Here is a 19,691-nt window from a genome sequence, read left to right as displayed (position 1 = left end):
GAGAGAATGACAGAGTGTTCCGTCTTAACACCAACTGATGCATTTCTTTTCCTCCGTCAGGCATTAGAGGATGAAAGTACATACATCACAGCCTGCCCCCTGGACCTGCTAATGTGGAGGCGAAGAAGAGAAATATTAGAGGTTGTAACCAGTTTAACAGTGAAGGATTTCATTCAGAAGATCATTTTCAACTACTTCCTGAGAACTGGAGCTATATTTAAATCATTATAGTGGAGACAATTAACATACACCTCTTAGAGCACTTGTGAAATCTTGTGCTGAGCCTGTAATTTAGCACATATTTTTGGAACTAATGTATACATTGTGATCATCACACACATTGCAGCACATTTGTGTTATAGGCAGAGGAGCCTTGCAATATCAAAGTATTGTACATGTATATATTAATTCTATGTGTAATTTCGCTTGAACTTACCAAGCAAATGTTAAAATATCCTAGCTTTACAGCATTATTCTATAAATGGTGCAAGGAGCAAATCACTAGCTATAGTAACCCATTGCAACTAATTAGAGTTTTCACTGCAGTCAGACCAGTACAAGATGGATGCTAATTGGCAAATATGGATACCAGCATTTGTTCTTAGCTCTGTGCATTGTTTTATTGAATAAGCACACATGTATAAATCTTGTAGTAAACCTCTTGTGTGCAAACCTCTTGTGTGTTATTTGTAAAGTAAATATGAGAAAAAAAGCTATATTTTGTATCTGAAAATATATGCAATCTATTTGAAAAAAATAATGACATGACTACACATAATGGTGTCTTGTGTTCCTGCATGTCATTTCTGGTTCCATTTTCTGTCTTTCTGTAGGTGGCCAACTTTGAAATGACAAGAAAGATCTAGTGGAACTCCCACTGACTTTGCTGTCCACATAAAAATATTAGGATTTATGTATGCCTGTCTGGTACTGCCAGTTTGACATATAATCACGTAGGTGCCAAACATGTCTATGTTATAATGACCAGAAGACATATGGGACATTACATCCCCTGAGAAGATGCAGAAGATCAGTATTATGTTGAATGTCTATCAAATTGTAATTTAATTCCATTTAATAATACATTGGTGTTGGACTGAAAGACAGGGGTTTATTTACGAAAGCTGGTTCACTCATAATCTCGTGCAGCTCTGCATAGAAACCAATCAGCTTCCAGGTTTTATTGCCAAAGCTTAACTGAATAAGCTGAGGTTAGAAGCTGATTGGCTATCATGCACAGCTGCACCAGATTCTAAGTGAACCCGCTTTAGTAAACCCCCCCCCCCACATTGTCATCTGGAAATATTGATATAGTTAGAAAAAATGGCACTGTGGGAGTGCCTCCTGGAACATAATGAAATGCTTCAGAACTCCTACATCACAAACCTCAGCTCTCTTAATTGAGCAGGGGTTGGCTGATTGAAAACCTCTGGAAGATCAACAAAATTGCTGCTATTGGTAGCTGGAGCTCTTGTTTTCCACTGGAATTATGAAGGATTGCTAAGGGTCATTCATGAGAGCTGATGACCTTAGTAGGTGAGAATGGACTTTCTCTGCAAAACATTGGACTCTGCCAGAACCAAAGACCAGGCAAACTTTGCTAATTACTTCACAATTTGAACCCTGTTTTTTTACTGCTGCTATTGTGTTGTAATATCTTTTCTATAAACATTCAATGAATATCTATAGTTAGATCATTTGCATGCTAACCTACCCTAAAAATTTACAGCAACCAGCACCTTGAAAAATATAAAAAATAATAACATGCAAATAATGGATTGACTGACCTATGAAACTCTTACATGGACACTAAAGTCTATTTACACTGAAAGAGTTGGTTCAGTGGTGGGTTCACTCACACTAAGCAAACCTCATATACGAGGGGCGTTCATGTCAAACTGGGACTTTTGAGTTTACATAATAAAAGAACAAATTTCAAGGAGTGGAAACTGCATTTATTTTTCTACATTCTTCCCATTTATACATTTATCTCAGCATTTAAATAATGCCTAGAAAGCTTCGCATAGAAAGATAAGTCAGTACACCTGAACTATACTAGGACAGCCTGCTTCACATCGTCATCATTGTTCACCGTTCCCACAGAAATATTCTTCTCTCATGCAATTTCATAATAGGTTATGCGTTGATTATCCAGGATCAGGCATTCCATGCGCTGAATGTTCACAGGAATGATTGCTGTGGACTGGGAACCACCACAGCCAGGATTGCCACTGACAGATGTACAGCCATCTTTGAAATGTTTACATCTTTCAGATGTCTTACTACGGCTGAGCATCTCATCACTGTTCTGTGCTTGAAGTCTTCTGTAGATACCAATGCGTTTTACACCTTCATTCACAAGAAACTTCATCACCTCACGCTGTTCCATGCTCGCACTAACACTGTTGTCTGCCATCTTGATTGACGGTCTCTGGACTGGCCAGTGGCATGTGAGCTACCTATCAGTAAAAATACACACTTGCCACTTACTACTGTGTGTATTACTGCCACGCTAGCATCTTCTTTTATACCTGTAAAATTAAAAGCCCTGGCTTGACTTGAATGCCTCTCGTATATTAGAGAATACTTTCTACGCTGCTGTGACCACATTTTTTTCACATTGCACTTTAAAGCTGGGTTTATATCTGTATGCTGCAGTTTGCTCAATTGTATTTTACACGTGGGTTTAAGTGTGTTCCCATTGACTTCTTTTAGACTGTGCATTTTCATGAAAGAGCATCAATGTCCAGCATGCTGCATCTTTTATACGCTTTCAGAAAACTCAGGATCTAAGTCCTCATGCACACTTGACATTTTTCCAGCTGCTGTTTTTGGCTTTTGAAGTTTTTTTCTACAGCTAGTAAACCCCCCAGCATGTTATCCTATGTGTCCATGCACACATAGACTGTAATCAATGTTTTTTGGCTGGAAAAAAACCCCAGGACTAGTGGGTTTCTAGAAGATTTTTTTAGCTGTAAAACACTCTAATGCTGAAAAATGCATCAAAACATGGTAAAACGTCACAAACCGGTGTTTTTGGACATTTTTTTGACCCCCCCCCCAATTGTTTGGGTGTAAAAAGAAGCTAAAAAACACAAACGTGGAAAAATGTGGGAAAACGTGGCAAAACACAGCTAAACGCTAATGCAAAGACGCTATAAAAAACTGAAAAACTCACGTTTTTAACGTGACTTTCCACAGCTAAACGTGTCTATGGAGCCTAATAGAAATCAATGGGACCACACCCCAAACCACATGTAAAGTGCGCATACAATCATGCTGCACCCAAACTGCAATGCACCAATGTGAAGTTTGCTCCAAGTGAGTTTTGTCATGTTGCACATTTTTAACATTATTGATTATTATTGTGATAATGTTATAACGTAGTTACTTCATTTACTGTTAAGCTGGTTCTCTAAATGCTCTAATCAGATATTCAGAAAACCTTATCTCTTGGAAGAAAGCTACTATATTTTCATCTCTGACACCTTCCTGACTGGTGTGCCAAAGAGTGTCACAGACATTTCTTAGAATTGTTACAGCAGATGCTGTGAATGATGCATCTTTTAGGTAAAACCCGTTGTGGAAGCTATGATCACTCGCAGTCTGCTGGCACTTAGATTTTTGTCCCAAAAGCTGGACACATTCAGCTCAGGGTCTGAAAGTGCAATTATCATATTCTGATGACAACGGGAGGAATTGGTGACTGCTGGCATAGCAGTAAGGTTTTTTTTTCCTCTTTCCACTTTCTCACCAGATCTACATGGTAAACGGTTTTGTAATATCTACCTGTCATTGCAACCTATGGGCAAATAGATTGTTCATTTTGCACAGAAAACTGCACTTTATAGGGGAATTTTCACCAGAGCTTAGTGAATGAGGTGAAGCTCTGCTGATTTCCATCATCCAATCATGTGCATGCAAAATTTTTTTTTTTTTTGTTTTTCACATGATTCTTTGCAAAGTGACATTTCAGTACATTCACTAAGCCCTGAGGAAAATTCCCCTGCAAAGTGAAAAGTCTATGGGGTTAATTTACTAAAGGCAAATAGACTGCACTTTGCAAGTAAAGTTGCACTCGTTTTCCTCAGCCAATGTCCTGCAAGGTGTGACAAAATGTTTTACTTGCCACCCAAGTGCTTATTCAGACTGGAAGATCAGCATCCAGTCATGCTTGTATTGGCCATGATAGGCCTCACCATATGAGATAACGTTCTCTCTTAACTTTCTGGCAGCCCCTTTTCTCTTGTCTGCTCCTTCACGTTGTTGCCACTGTACACATATACAGGTGAAACTCGAAAAATTAGAATATTGTGCAAAAGTTAATTTCAGTATTGCAACTTAAAAGGTGAAACTAATATATGAGATAGACTATTTACATGCAAAGCAAGATAGTTCAAGCCATGATTTGTCATAATTGTGATGATTATGGCTTACAGCTCATGAAAACCCCAAATCCACTAACTCAGAAAATGAGAATATTACATGCAATCAATAAAACAAGGATTGTACATAGAACAATATCGGACCTCTGAAAAGTATAAGCATGCATATGTACTCAGTACTTGGTTTGGGCCCCTTTTGCAGCAATTACTGCCTCAATGTGGCGTGGCATGGAAGCTATCAGCCTGTGGCACTGCTGAGGTGTTATGGAAGACCAGGATGCTTCAATAGCGGCCTTCAGCTCTTCTGCATTGTTTGGTCTCATGTCTCTCATCTTTCTCTTGGCAATGCCCCATAGATTCTCTATGGGGTTCAGGTCAGGCGAGTTTGCTGGCCAATCAAGCACAGTAATCCCACGATCATTGATCCAGGTTTTGGTGCTTTTGGCAGTGTGGGCAGGTGCCAAGTCCTGCTGGAAAATGAAGTCAGCATCCCCATAAAGCTTGTCTGCGGAAGGAAGCATGAAGTGCTCCAAAATCTCCTGGTAGACGGCTGCGTTGACCCTGGACTTAATGAAGCACAGTGGACCAACACCAGCAGATGACATGGCTCCCCAAAATCAACACAGACTGTGGAAACTTCACACTGGACTTCAAGCATTTTGCAGTGTGTGCCTCTCCGTTCTTCCTCCATACTCTGGGTCCTTGGTTTCCAAATGAGATGCAAAAGTTGCTCTCATCAGAAAAGAGGACTTTGGACCACTGAGCAACAGACCAGGTCTGTTTTTCTTTAGCCCAGGTAAGATGCTTCTGACGTTGTTTGTTGTTCAGGAGTGGCTTGACAAGAGGAATACGACATTTGAAGCCCATGTCCAGGATCTGTCTGTGTGTGGTGGCTCTTGATGCACTGACTCCAGCCTCAGTCCACTCCTTGTGAAAGTCCTCAACACTTTTGAATGGCCTTTTCCTGACAATCCTCTCCAGGCTGCAGTCATCCCTGCTGCTTGTGCACCTTTTTCTTCCACACTTTTCCCTTCCACATAACTTTCTATTAATCTGCTTTGATACAGCACTTTGGGAACATCCAACTTCTTTTGCAATTACCTTTTGAGGCTTTCCCTCCTTATGGAGGGTGTCTATGATGGTTTTCTGCACAACTGTCAGGTCAGCAGTCTTTCCCATGATTGTGATTCCTACTGAACCAGACTTAGAGACCATTTAAAGGCTCAGGAACCCTTTGCAGGTGTTATGGCTTAGTTAGCTGATTAGAGTGGGACACTTTGAGCCTAGAATATTGCACCTTTTCACAATATTCTAATTTTCTGAGATTGTGGATTTGGGGTTTTCATGAGCTGTAAGCCATAATCATCACAGTTATGACAAATCACGGCTTGAACTATCTTGCTTTGCATGTAAATAGTCTATCTCATATATTAGTTTCACCTTTTAAGTTGCATTACTGAAATAAATGAACTTTTGCACGATATTCTAATTTTTCGAGTTTCACCTGTAAGATGGTTTGACACTTCACATCACCTCATTCTAGTCCAAGAGGCCTTACTTGACAAATTTTTACTGATCGGTGTTTTATCTATTGTTTTATCCACCCCCTAAGCTTCCCAATCTGTATTCTTTGAATAAAAGGGATTTTCCTCACCTATTCTGATGTACGCAGTTTCTGCGGTTTTCTTTTGTACATTTTTAAAATATCAATAAATTATTGAACAAGAGATAATGTTATTTAAATGGATGAAAGCTGAAGCAGTAATTCCATCAAATTCTTTTATTTCACAAAGTAACAAACAAAACCATCATGGGCAAAGATTGTAGCCTAAGGTACAGTACACTTAAACATAGTACTTCCTAGTCATTAAACATTCATAATACAACATTAAACATTAACTCATAATAAAATACAATAAAATAAACATTTTTACAATATGTATACACATATATACAGTCAGGTCCATAAATATTGGGACATCAACACAATTCTAACATTTGTGGCTCTATACACCACCACAATGGATTTGAAATGAAACGAACAAGATGTGCTTTAACTAAAGACTGTCAGCTTTAATTTGAGGGTATTTACATCCAAATCAGGTGAACGGTGTAGGAATTACAACAGTTTGCATATGTGCCTCCCACTTGTTAAGGGACCAAAAGTAATGGGACAGAATAATAATCATAAATCAAACTTTCACTTTTTAATACTTGGTTGCAAATCCTTTGCAGTCAATTGCAGCCTGAAGTCTGGAATGCATAGACATCACCAGACGCTGGGTTTCATCCCTGGTGATGCTCTGCCAGGCCTCTACTGCAACTGTCTTTGGTTCCTGCTTGTTCTTGGGGCATTTTGCCCTCAGTTTTGTCTTCCGCAAGTGAAATGCATGCTCAATCGGATTCAGGTCAGGTGATGGACTTGGCCATTGCATAACATTCCACTTCTTTCCCTTAAAAAACTCTTTGGTTGCTTTTGCAGTATGCTTTGGGTCATTGTCCATCTGCACTGTGAAGCGTCCAATGAGTTCTGAAGCATTTGGCTGAATATGAGCAGATAATATTGCCCAAAACACTTCAGAATTCATCCTGCTGCTTTTGTCAGCAGTCACATCATCAATAAATACAAGAGAACCAGTTCCATTGGCAGCCATACATGCCCACACCATGACACTACCACCACCATGCTTCACTGATGAGGTGGTATGCTTAGGATCATGAGCAGTTCCTTTCCTTCTCCATACTCTTCTCTTCCCATCACTCAGGTACAAGTTGATCTCGGTCTCATCTGTCCATAGGATGTTGTTCCAGAACTGTGAAGGCTTTTATAGATGTCGTTTGACAAACTCTAATCTGGCCTTCCTGTTTTTGAGGCTCACCAATGGTTTACATCTTGTGGTAAACCCTCTGTATTCACTCTGGTGAAGTCTTCTCTTGATTGGTGACTTTGACACAGATACACCTACCTCCTGGAGAGTGTTCTTGATCTGGCCAACTCTTGTGAAGGGTGTTTTCTTCACCAGGGAAAGAATTCTTCGGTCATCCACCACAGTTGTTTTCCGTGGTCTTCCGGGTCTTTTGGTGTTGCTGAGCTCACCGGTGTGTTCCTTCTTTTTAAGAATGTTCCAAACAGTTGTTTTGGCCACGTCTAATGTTTTTGCTATCTCTCTGATGGGTTTGTTTTGTTTTTTCAGCCTAATGATGGCTTGCTTCACTGATAGTGACAGCTCTTTGGATCTCATCTTGAGAGTTGACAGCAACAGATTCCAAATGCAAATAGCACACTTGAAATGAACTCTGGACCTTTTATCTGCTCATTGTAATTGGGATAATGAGGGAAAAACACACCTGGCCATGGAACAGCTGAGAAGCCAATTGTCCCATTACTTTTGGTCCCTTAACAAGTGGGAGGCACATATGGAAACTTTTGTAATTCCTACACTGTTCACCTTATTTGGATGTGAATACCCTCAAATTAAAGCTGACAGTCTTTAGTTAAAGCACATCTTGTTTGTTTTATTTCAAATCCATTGTGGTGGTGTATAGAGACAAAAATGTTAGAATTGAGTCGATGTCCCAATATTTATGGACCTGACTGTATTTTTTGGTTTATTTTCTCCTGGTGATCTGGTCAGCAAGTCTGTTATTTTTCAATTTCCTTTAACCAACCAAGCTGTCCAGCAAAAGTGCTAGTTAGACAGTTGAGGCAAACCATTTAACACTGGTAGGGATGCTTACAATGATTGGTTTTTTATAAACTTATGTCAAACCTTTATTCCAAAAGATATGGAAATGTTGCTTTAACTGCCTAGAAAATGTGAGCTGGATTTCAGCTTTAATGTGAACATCAGGTCTATCCAAAACTGCTAGTGCATTTAATATTACCGTCTCCTCAGATTAACAGTACTGCTATCCAAAGGTGTCTCTGTTGTTCCTCCATAGATTGGAGACACCCTAACACAGGCAGTGTGTTGCTGGCTGGATCACTAGTTAAAAACTAATGCAGCCACCACATTTAAGGATTGGTAAACTGCAATATTTAAATTTTTAGTTTTGGGGTTTATTACAGCTTTAAACATAAGCGCTTTAAATAAATTGATTATTTTGAAATAAATAATTCAGTCCGCCACTGCTTTATTAGCAGACTCCTGAGCAAGAGACTCAAGGGCTTAATTACCCTGTGATGTGCGAAGAAAGATAGAAAGAAAGATTGAAAAAAGGAGGAAGTTTTGCTGACCAGAACAGAAAAAGACAGAAAGAAGGGAAGTCCAATTACTGCATACATCTTCCTAGGTGGGTGTTTATTATAACATGGGTGAGGGATGATTGTCTGGAAACTCAGTAAGGACCACTTGGCTCTGATTTCCAGAAGAACATTTTTGTGTTCTGAGTATTTTTTTTTCCAGATAATAGGATGAATAGCAATTTAAGAAAGGGTACACACAGATTTTTAACAAAATATACCAAAAAGTGTAGTTTCTCTTTAAATTATTAAAGTTACTATTTGGCTATATTCTACAGTCTAACAAAATAAAAAAACAACAAAATACATATAAAGGCAGTGAAATTCTCTTTTTTCTTTTTCTTTTTAATCTTAGCATTTATAATCATCTTGCTTTGATTTAAAAAAGCATAAAAATACCCCAAAAATTGGTAATTGTTGTTTCCATTTTTGTCCTTTTTTAATTTTTGTAGGTGGTTCCTTCTGTATTTCAATAGTTTTAGACATACAGGGGAAAAGAAAATGAAAAAAACTGCAACTTTTGCACTTTTAACACTAGGCGCATGAGTGAGTTAGTATCTCACATTTTTCCATTTGCTAATTGAACTCAATATTGCAAACAAAAAGAGAAATACCAGAAATTAGGTACATTTTTCATTTCTCTTTTTATTTTTTAAATACTTTTTAAGTTTACGTCAGTGTTATGTACACATTGTAATGCTCTGCAATGAAGTGGCAACATTAGGGAGTCCTCAATTTACTCTGTTGAATTAGTTTTGCTCTTGTTATTGCCTATGATAAAGAAGTGCAATGCATTAAATTCTGAGTCAAAACCTAAAGAATGTTTTTCACAAGTAGAAGTTGAAGTCCTTGGTTCTTCCAGATGCCAATGAATCAGCATACTAACCATATGATAGGAGAATGGAGCTTATGCTAGCCGTAAACCTTTTGTTTGAATGTTCATATGAGAAAGTATACAAATCGCTCATCCGACCATTTGATGGTACTTTTATGGACTTGACTATTTTCAAATGGCTTTTGGTTTGAGTACCATGTAAATGTTTCCAATTTCGAGGTACAAATTATCTATATTAGTAAAGAAGGTTTTACTTCCAGATTAACTTTGACAAGTGTATTTGCAGTTACAATTTTTCTCCCATTAGATTCAAACGTTTTCCATCCTCATCCTTTGATTTTTTTCACTCATTCAAACTGGAGAATCATCCCTTTTAATTCTTAGATAATCAAACAAAGCTTCTGAAAACAATAATCATTTTTGAAGGAAATTCTAAAGGTATAAGGCCAGCATTATTGCTGCAAAATGTAGCAGTGTTTTTACAAGCATGAAAAATGCTCTGATCTAACTCAGGGTGCAGTACTTTTTATATAATTTGTGAATATACTTATCTGACAGCATGACAATGTATTGCATTGTAACAAATCTAACAGCATCCATTACAATTTAAAAGAGTATTAAACCCAAAAGCAAGTATTTACTATTTTGTAGTTTACCAATTCTTAGATGTGATGGCTGTATTTGTTTCCTTTTTTTAGGCTTTCTTTCTTTTATTTTTTTTCTGGTGATCCAGCCAACAAGTCTCTTTTTCAAAAACCCAAGCTCTCCAGCAGAATGTTTCAGGTTGCATGGATGAGATAAACCTCTTAACACTGGAAGGGGTGAAAAAAATTATCAGCTTTTATTTATTCATGCAAAACCTTTATCCTAAAAAAGAAAAAAAAAACAGTTTGATGTAACTGATTATAAAGTGTGAGCTGGAGTTTGGCTTTAATTTGTTAGTGTATCCAAATCTACTAATAAATTTAACACTACCCTCCCACCCCCCAGACTGGCAATACTGCTGTCTGCTTTGCCCCCTGTGCTCATTCATCCTGAATGGGGCTATACAGGAGGTGTGTTACTCTCCAGATCACTAGGTGAGAACAGAGGGGAAAATAGCAAAAGAAAAAAAATGATGCAGCCACTACATCTAATGATTGGTAAGCCGCAATATAACACATTTTTGGTTTTGGGTTTAATATCGCTTTAAAGTCAATTAAAACTACTTTAAATTATATCTATAGCCAACTCTTTTTTTCCCCATTTTGAAAGGGTGAAAACCCCTGCCAGGGTATTTGTTTGTTGTCTGTGTACTATTGGAGAAATTTCTCTTCACTCCCTGTCTCAGAGACAAGAAGTTATAATAAATCTTCCACAGTGAGAGCAGTTCCCTTCTTAGACAGTTGTCCGTGCAATGCATGTCCCCATTAAAAATATAAGCTCCTAGATACAGCCTCCCAACATAAATAAAGGGGTACATAGTACCTCTACTTATTGCCCAAAAAATCAATAGTAAATAAATACCCACAAACTTTTTGACAAGTCTGTTAGTTACAAAAATGTCCCTTGATGTAAATTCACTGTCAATCATGTCATCCAGTGATGCATATCCACATCAATCACTATGCTCAACACTCACCAAAAGAGGAAAAAACCTCCAATATGTCTGAGCTTGTCACTTGACTCACTCCCATTGAATGACATAAGCAATATGAGTAAAGGGGTGGGGTCTCAAGGTGACATGACCATATTTGGTCAATAATGTCACCCAAAGACCATACCCCTTTTTTAAAGGAGTCCTCCAGAATCTGATAAGTTCCCAGCCCACAAACCCCCACAGCCACTGGGCCAGGGGAAGGGACCATTGTCCTCATCAACATTGGAACAAAATGCTTTGTCAGATGGGTAGTTCCTGACAAGATACCTCCCATGTTGAGGGAATGTGGCCTGGTGGTGGTTCAGGAGGAAGACACATGCTTGTCCCCCTCCCTTTTCTGAGCCACCCAGGCTGCACACTAAAAATAAGGTCTGCTATGGATGTTGGGGGATCCCCTCTCACAATTGTTTACATACATGCCCAGCGGGGATGAGCCACTGGTTGTTAGGATACTGACAGGTGCTGGCTTCTTAGCAACCAGGAATAAGCTGTCACATTTAGCAGTGGCAATACTACCACTGCAAAATGTTTCACTTCACACTGCAGCTGGAGGTTTGCTTGGCTGAACATCCAATCCATCGGCATTTCATTCCATAGATGTACACAGTGCAGAGGTGTCCCTTGTATGGTTTCCTTTACTGGTCAAATATTCTTCAGGCTATTTTTTCTCTTGGTGAATGTTAGCTCTCGTGGTTGATTTTTGACAAGTCCGGTCGTTATAAAAATGTCCCTTGATGTAAATCCACTGTCAATCACGCTGTCCTGTGATGCATATCCACATCAATCACTAAGCTCAACACTCACCAAAAGAGAAAAACCTTATGGCTGTTCTTCTCTTAGGATCAAATGTTTGCAAATGTTACATTTGCCCTGGTGAAAGTCAACAGAGAAACTATTACTCACATAATACAAACATTATGGGGAAGATTTACTAAAACTGGTGCACACAGAATCTGGTGCAGCTGTGCATAGTAGCCAATCAGCTTCTAACTTCAGCTTGTTCAGTTATTCTTTGACAATAAAACCTAGAAGCTCATTGGCTACAATGCACAGCTGCACCATATTCTGTGTTCACCAGTTTTAGTAAATCTATGGGTATTATTCATTATGTTTGATCAAATGAAGAGACATTCGCAAAGCAAATTTTTTTTTTTTTATAAATACACCCCTGGGATTCACATGGGATTCCCATTTTCTGCTGAAAAAAAGAGCAAAGCCCAATCCAAAAAATGTACAAGTATTTTTAAATATCCATTCTGTTTTTAAGGGGTTTATTTATAAAAGATTTGTTAGTAAATTCTCCAGTGAAGGTTTCGGCTAGGTTCTCTCCATTTCCACTGGCACAGCAGCCCATTTACTTGAATGGGCTTGTGGATGGGGCTTTTGGCACCTGTGCACTAGGGGTTACTGAAGGCGCATCCATCAATGCCTGGCACCCGGCGGGAACTGTGGTCCTGACTTAGAGATGAGCTGACACTACATGAAGCCGAGTTTCTCTATGAAATGATGTTCCTTAGCTCTACACTCAGTGAATTAAAGGAGACGTATAGCAAAAGTTATTTTGGCTGTACTACTTCTATGGATCATGGGAGTGCAGCTCGTTCTGCACCCCTGTGAACCCATTTCAGCGACAGTGGGCTGAGGCTGCTGTCGGGTGACAGAGATGGTCCATGCTCTAAAAAGATCCCTATCATATGCTTGGGTACCCTGTAAAATAATTGCTAAGCGAATTCATGGAAAAAAGTCGCTTTCGAGTGACAGTCCATGCAATCGCCAAGGGTCGTATATGACTGAATGGATAGATAGATAGATAGATAGATATGGTTGGGATCCACCCAGAAGCCTGGACCAGTACCTGGCTCTAAGCAATCCACCGAGAGTCTGAGCCAGCTACTCCCTCCTCCTCCACAGTCCAGCGCTCCAGTTAGTGCTGGAGGGGCAGAGTGGAGGGGAGAACGGAGTGATCAGTGGTGTTTGATTGCTCAGTTCTCACCATTACTTCTCTTTAAAATATGTTACACTTGGAGTTGCAGGCTGAGACACTCTACCTCCACCAACCAGCGTACCTCTGTTACTTCACTCCAAGTAACAGAATGAGATCCTGTCTGACACATAGTGTGGATCTTTTGCGTGTCCGGTGTTAACTCTTCCTCTTCTGTACCACACATGTAGGCTAAAGACCTAACACTGGTCTGCTCCTGGTTGCTATGGGAGACAGACTGCTATGGAGGGGGCACAAAAAGCAATCCCCTTGCTACCGGTGGACACCTCACCAAGGTACCATACCTTGACTGGTTACTTAGTGTCTTAGACATTATTGCGTTACCAATGGCAACAGCTTTGTTCTTCATTAGCATACTGAATTAACACTGTATATTCTTCATACACCTCTAGTAGTATTACAGGCCCAGGTTCTTTTAGGTATGCCAGCCCCATTATGCACCATTTGAATAACTTTAGACCAGGCTCACAAAACATTCTTACTGCAAATGATCAGTGCAACGTTAATAAAGTGCGATACAGTCCATGTCCTAACCCAACTTGGCTGATTGACGGCCTAGGCAAACCTTGTACAGGCAAGAGTTCATGGTGACAAAATCCATACCTGGCAGTACTCTGGAACCCATGGTGGTAGAAATGAAACAGAGCAGACTTTCCTTGGTTTTGGCTTTGGCGGGAACAGCAGCAGCACAGCTGGCCCCAGGTTTTTGCCTTTCCCCAATTTATACCACAGGTGGGCTGGCTGCACTCAAAAAGCCAGAAAACTGGTACTGCACACATTAACTCCTTCCCAACGCAGTCTGGGCCAGTCCCTGACTTTCGTAAGCAGTTTCCAACTTGCTTACAGACTGCTGTACCTGTGTTTCCTGCAGGGAGAAAGTCCCTGACCCCTTTTTAAAAAAGGTGGCTGCATGAAACCACATGGTGTTTTTACCCCATGCGGTTTCACACACCTGAAAACACACCACAGTTTCCAATGTGTCGAGTGCCTTTAGGAATGAATGACATTCCCCCACATCTACTAAACAGCAGTGCATTTTGGCTAAAGGCATCTGCGGATGTGGGAATGCATGTGATTTACATGCATTCCCACACCTACAATAGCCTTAGTAACAATTCTCCCATCTGACATTTGCTCACATTCGTCTGACAATTCATACCCCTTACTACTCTAATAGAGTGAATAGGAAAAGAAAAGGGAATTTAATAGGGGCCCCCTTTTCTTATGGGACTAAAGTTTCAAGTCTCCCCACTGTATTTTTACAGTATGGGAACATTGCAGAAAGTCAGTAGGGTTTTTAGTCCCCCCAATTGGTGTCAGAGGGAGAAAAAACATTAAAGTTTCAAGTTCCCCCATGGTATACTAATATAATGGGGAAGCTTCTAGAAAATAGGAGTTTTTAGCCCCCCACTACACCTGGACAGTTTTAAGCCCCCCCCCCCAAAGTATACTAATGTAATGGGGAAGATTCTAGAAAATGGGAGTTTTTAGGCAGCCACTGCACCTAGACATTCCTGGAAGAAAAAGCGACCAATAGGGAGAAGAATTGGAGAGGAGAGGGCTATAGAAGGGACGGTCCGTTAACGGAAATAACAGAAACCTGGGAGGCATCTCTGTGGTGCTCCCCTCCCACCCACCTCTTTGTCCGGCGTGGCCAATTATTATTGGTATCATATTAACCTTTTGGCACCGGCCGAACGCAAATGTGCGACCTCTCGGCATCTGGGCCTAGACGCCGAGCGGCCGCAAATTTGCGTTCTATTAAAACAAGACATATGTGCTGAGAGCGCAATCCCTGTGCGCTCTCAGCACACATGTCCTGTACTCATGGAAAGGTCCCGATCTCTTCTTTCAATCGGGACCTTTTCCAATCATGTGACCACCGTGACGGCATGTCATGGTGGTCACATGACTCTAAACCCCGCCCCGCCTCCCGGCTTCTGAAACCCTTAAAGGGCCGGGAGGCACCAGCGCCAAGGGGTTAAATGATAGTAGATTATGTAAGTATGTTAATTGCAAAAAGCTGTATGGTTAATACATATGGTTCATAAGTGTTGTGTTAATAAGTACAGCTTGAGTGGTAGTGATTAAGATGGGGTTTTGAGTAATATTAATTTAAGTAAAAATGTTTTACAATTATTAGTAAGCTAATATGTAAAATGAAAGAGTTATTATAAAGAACGATAATTACACCAATAATAAAACGTCCGTGGCCAAGTTAGCACCAAACATTAAGAGTTGTGGTCTTTTATTGTTATAGATAAAGAATACTGCCTACAGTCCCATATGCACAAGATGAATGTCGCCATCCATCAAATGTTATTTGTGCTCCCCTAGAGGGCTAGTAAGTAACCATCCCACACCAAACACCGGATGGAGGATATTGCTGAATATATCAACTACATTTCTATATGCTGTGTATACAGTATTCTATCTATCTATCTATCTATCTATCTATCTATCTATCTATCTATCTATCTAAGCAGTGTTGTAGGGTTGCCACCTCATCCCTTTAAACCCAAACACATATTCATAACACGGGTTCTGTGGCTGATTGAGGTCGTCATTAAATTCACTTAGTGCCTTATCTGCATTAAATTAGCCTCAGAACCTATGTAATGTATATTTGTTTGGGTTTAAAGGGATGAGGTGGCAACCCTAGCAGTGTGTCTCACAGGGAGCCTGGAAAGGTCCTGGTTGGGATTTACACTTCTCCCAGACTCCTTTCCAGATCTCTGATCTTGTATCCACTTTGGGTTTTTCACTTCTCCCTTTTAGGTGATTTAGACTCACCTGGGACACCCAAAGTGCTTTGCAGTCTGGGAATACAGACAAGTCTTCTTTGTATTAGAGTGAAAGGTTGGTGGAAAAGGCAATTCTGTGTATGCTGAGTGTTAGGATTGCTGATGTGTACTAAGGGCTGAGACAGGACTAGCTTTCTGTTATGCTGACTTTTCATCCATATTTTACTGATGTACTGTACAGCACTTGTAAATAGCATGAATAAATTCACTGCTGGTTACTACAACTTTTCAAATGTGCCCTCTCTATCCATCCCTCTCATCTCTCTATCACTGCAATATCTTCAGTTATTCATTGAGTATAAAGACTAATGCAGCACTGCAGTTTTGGGTGTACCTGCTCATCCTTGTGCACACTTACCTTTTATACCTGATGATGAATAAATGGCTCTGAAGACTGCAGCAGTAAACTGGAGTGTGGAAACTATTTGGAGTATGCATTAGTGACAGATTGGAAACTGTCTTTTCTTTCCTGCACCCATCATTCTAATTGGTTTATGTATTAGGGGGATAAGCACCTGCATGGCTGTCAAACTGGGACCAGTGGCTGTGTCCATGTAGCTGCTGCATCCCAATAGACATGAATGGGTCTACCTGCATGTGGATGCATGCAACACTTGTGCATCCCTTGTTGGTGAAGATGTGTACCGATAGGTATGGTGGTGTGAATGGGGTTCTTATAACCTTTAGTGAGGCTGAAACTACAATGGACTCTTTTACAGGAATGCAATGCATGGTAGTGCGTTTCTGTGTGGTGTGACAGGTGCATTGTCAGAGCATTGGGGTGCCATTTAAAGTATATGGCATGGCAATTCTGAGGGAGATTTACTAAAACTAGAGCACTCAATCTGGTGCAGATGTGCTTGGTAGCCCCAATCCGCTTCTCACATCAGTTCAATTAAGCTTTGACAATAAAACATGGAAGCTGATTGGTTTCTCTGCAAAGCTGCACCCCCAATGTGTTAGGGCCCCTTCACACTGCTCTGTAGCAAGATCAGGATAAAGCGTGTTTCTGTGTTTGTTTGTTTTATTTTGGTTTTTTTTTTCCTTTGTCTGCATCTGTGAAAAATTAACACTCAAAATGCTGTGCCTTTTTGTTTTTGCCTTTTCTATTTATTTCAATGGGGAGCTGCATTTTTGGTGTGCGGTGGTTTTTTTTTTTTTTGTGTGTGTGTGTGTGTGAAAATAAGGCTTCCTATGCTGGTGTCAGCTTTAATTGATCCATTACTACTGTGGTTACATAGACCATACACCTGCACTCTATTTATTTATATGTATGTATATGTGTGTGTGTGTATATATATATATATATATATATATATATATATACACATTTTTATTGTTTGGTTTTTTTTTTTTTTTTGTTCCGTATGTCTGATTAGTTTGTTTTTTTTTTTTTTTTTCAACAGTTGCTTGTTGCTGCAATGTTTCCAGCTACTTCGATGGATTTCTTCTTCAGGGTAGGCTCAGAAAGTGTTAGCTCTCTTTCTTCTGTGGTTTTTTTTTTTTTTTTTTTTTTTTTTTTTTTTTTTTTTAAAGGTGTATGCATCTGTAAGACTCTTGCTCATAGGACAGTTGATGAGGATTATTTTGTGGGTACAATGACCTCACAAGTGTTTTACGTTTAGCAGGCTCGACTCTTCTTCAATCATACATTTGCGTACATATTTTTCTTTCCTCCGGGTGTCCCTCTTTCCCCTGTTATGATGGTAGCAGATATTCAGTCTTAAATTCAAAACCCCCAAATAACTTATATTTTCTGTTTGCCTTAGAACTGTAAAACAAGGCAAATGTATTTGTTGTAGGTATTAACTACATAATTGCACTGTTTAAATATTGTTATAAGAGTCTGATATTTTCAGGTTGTAAGTAAAAATGTCTTGACAGTAAATGTGTGTGTGTTGTTTTTTTTTTTTTTTTTTTTTTGTTTTTTTTTTTTTTTTTGTCAATAAAAAAAAAAAAAACCACTAGGGGTTGTCAACCCTGGGCAGAAATAAGCAACAGCCTGAACTTAGGCTGGCCATTTGTCGGCCGATAAACGAAAAATTGGTCGTTGCCAATGCTGCCACCAATTTTCCAGCATGACCGATAAAAAGAATCGAGAAAATGCACGAAAAACGGCTGACAGCATTGTCCCACTAACAGCGTGAATATCGGCCGATTTTTCGTGCGGATGAAAATTCGGCCGATAAACGACCAGTCTATGGCCTGCATTAGTGTTACTAAACCCACAACTGTAAAATCAGCCTGTATATGCAGTAAAGCATGCTTGTTATACTTTGGAAGCTACAGTTTTAATCCTCTGCATTGTGTAAAAGTGCTGATTGACCCTGACGTATCTGATCCTCCCCTTCTTCCAGTACCCCTCCCCATCTCCTGATAAGACATATCGTGTGCAGACACTCAGTTTTGGGGTGTATTGCTAGAGGTTTTGTTTTCTTGGGAGAGTGCATGCAATCAGCATTGTCCAGACAGAGGTCAGGGGCTTTGCATCCTCCTAGAGCAGAATGGAAACTCCTCCTACAAGCTTTAACATGCACTCTGCTGTACACTGATAGACCTCACAAGACCGCTCTAACTGCTGATGAGAAAAGGTATTTAGCAGGTTATATTTACTATCCTAATTGCAATTCCATGTTGTGTGTACTGTGGGAGACCAGATGGTGAATGCAGGGTCCTGGGTTTATTAACACTTTAGGGGAAACCAAACTAACACAATAACAATAACAAGAGCACAGTCTGACTATGGCAGCTGAAGTTAAGGTCCCTACCCTTGCATTTATTAAATAATTTGATGTACTAATAATTACACAGCTGCATTAATTGTCAGTTTTAGGAAGCAAAAAAATTTCTACAAGGGGTGCAGTCGCTAATGACATTTCTGGAAAACTTAGTGGGAGAAGCAGCAAAAACTGTGATGCTGTGTAACACATCGCACCACTCCTATACAATGTACACCAGAATATAATGCAGACTTGCTGATATGAATGGCTAGGATCTGAAGTCCGCACGCTGACAAGCTTGTTTCAAAGCACAAAGGTTTTTAATGCATGTTCACATAGGATGTTTCTGGACTGCTCAGGCACGTCCGATAAGGGACCCTGTGTAGCCCCTGAATGGTTTTCTATACGATCATGCAATAAAGATGATTTGCACTTTGAAACAAGCTTCAGTGTGTGGATTGTAAATCTTATCCATGTTACACACCATGACCATTCGGCAGTCATTGCAGCACCCTTTTGACCATATTGTTAATTCCAGCATAGTATGGGAAAAGAGTATACTCCATTCCCACTGTTGTGACTTGACCCTTACTAAACTAAAGAGAACTACAAGCTAGAATTTCACACTTAACTTTTTTTTTTTTTTTTTTTTTTTATAGTACGAAGAGCTTTTTTGCATACTTGCTTTTGTCCAGCTTGGCACAATGCAAGTCTGAACTTGTCCTATCAGATGGGTTGCTAAGAGCAGAAAATCACTGTAGTAGTTGGCGCTACTACAGTGATAACTGTGGTCCTCCCAGATTCTGTGCAAGCAGCTTTTCCTCTGGACACTGACCCCAGTGACTACCACTTTTCACATTTTGTTCAATGAATACAAGGCATTCTCTGGAGGGGTGGTGTCAGTCTCTTCCCTCATCCAATCACAGAATGCCTTGTATTCATTAGAAAAATAAGGTGTTCTATGATTGGTGATGGTGCCAAGCAAATGATCCCATGTGATCAGTATGCAGAAGGGAAGCAGCTTGCACTGGCCCCAGAAGAATGCCACTATCCCTGTAGTAGT

This window comes from Staurois parvus, unplaced genomic scaffold (genome assembly GCF_062004578.1).
Source record: "Staurois parvus isolate SC_StPar_1 unplaced genomic scaffold, SC_StPar_1.0 ptg000183l, whole genome shotgun sequence".
NCBI lineage: Eukaryota > Metazoa > Chordata > Amphibia > Anura > Ranidae > Staurois > Staurois parvus.
The sequence above is the reverse complement of the archived record's forward strand: the minus strand, read 5'-3'. Positions refer to the sequence as shown.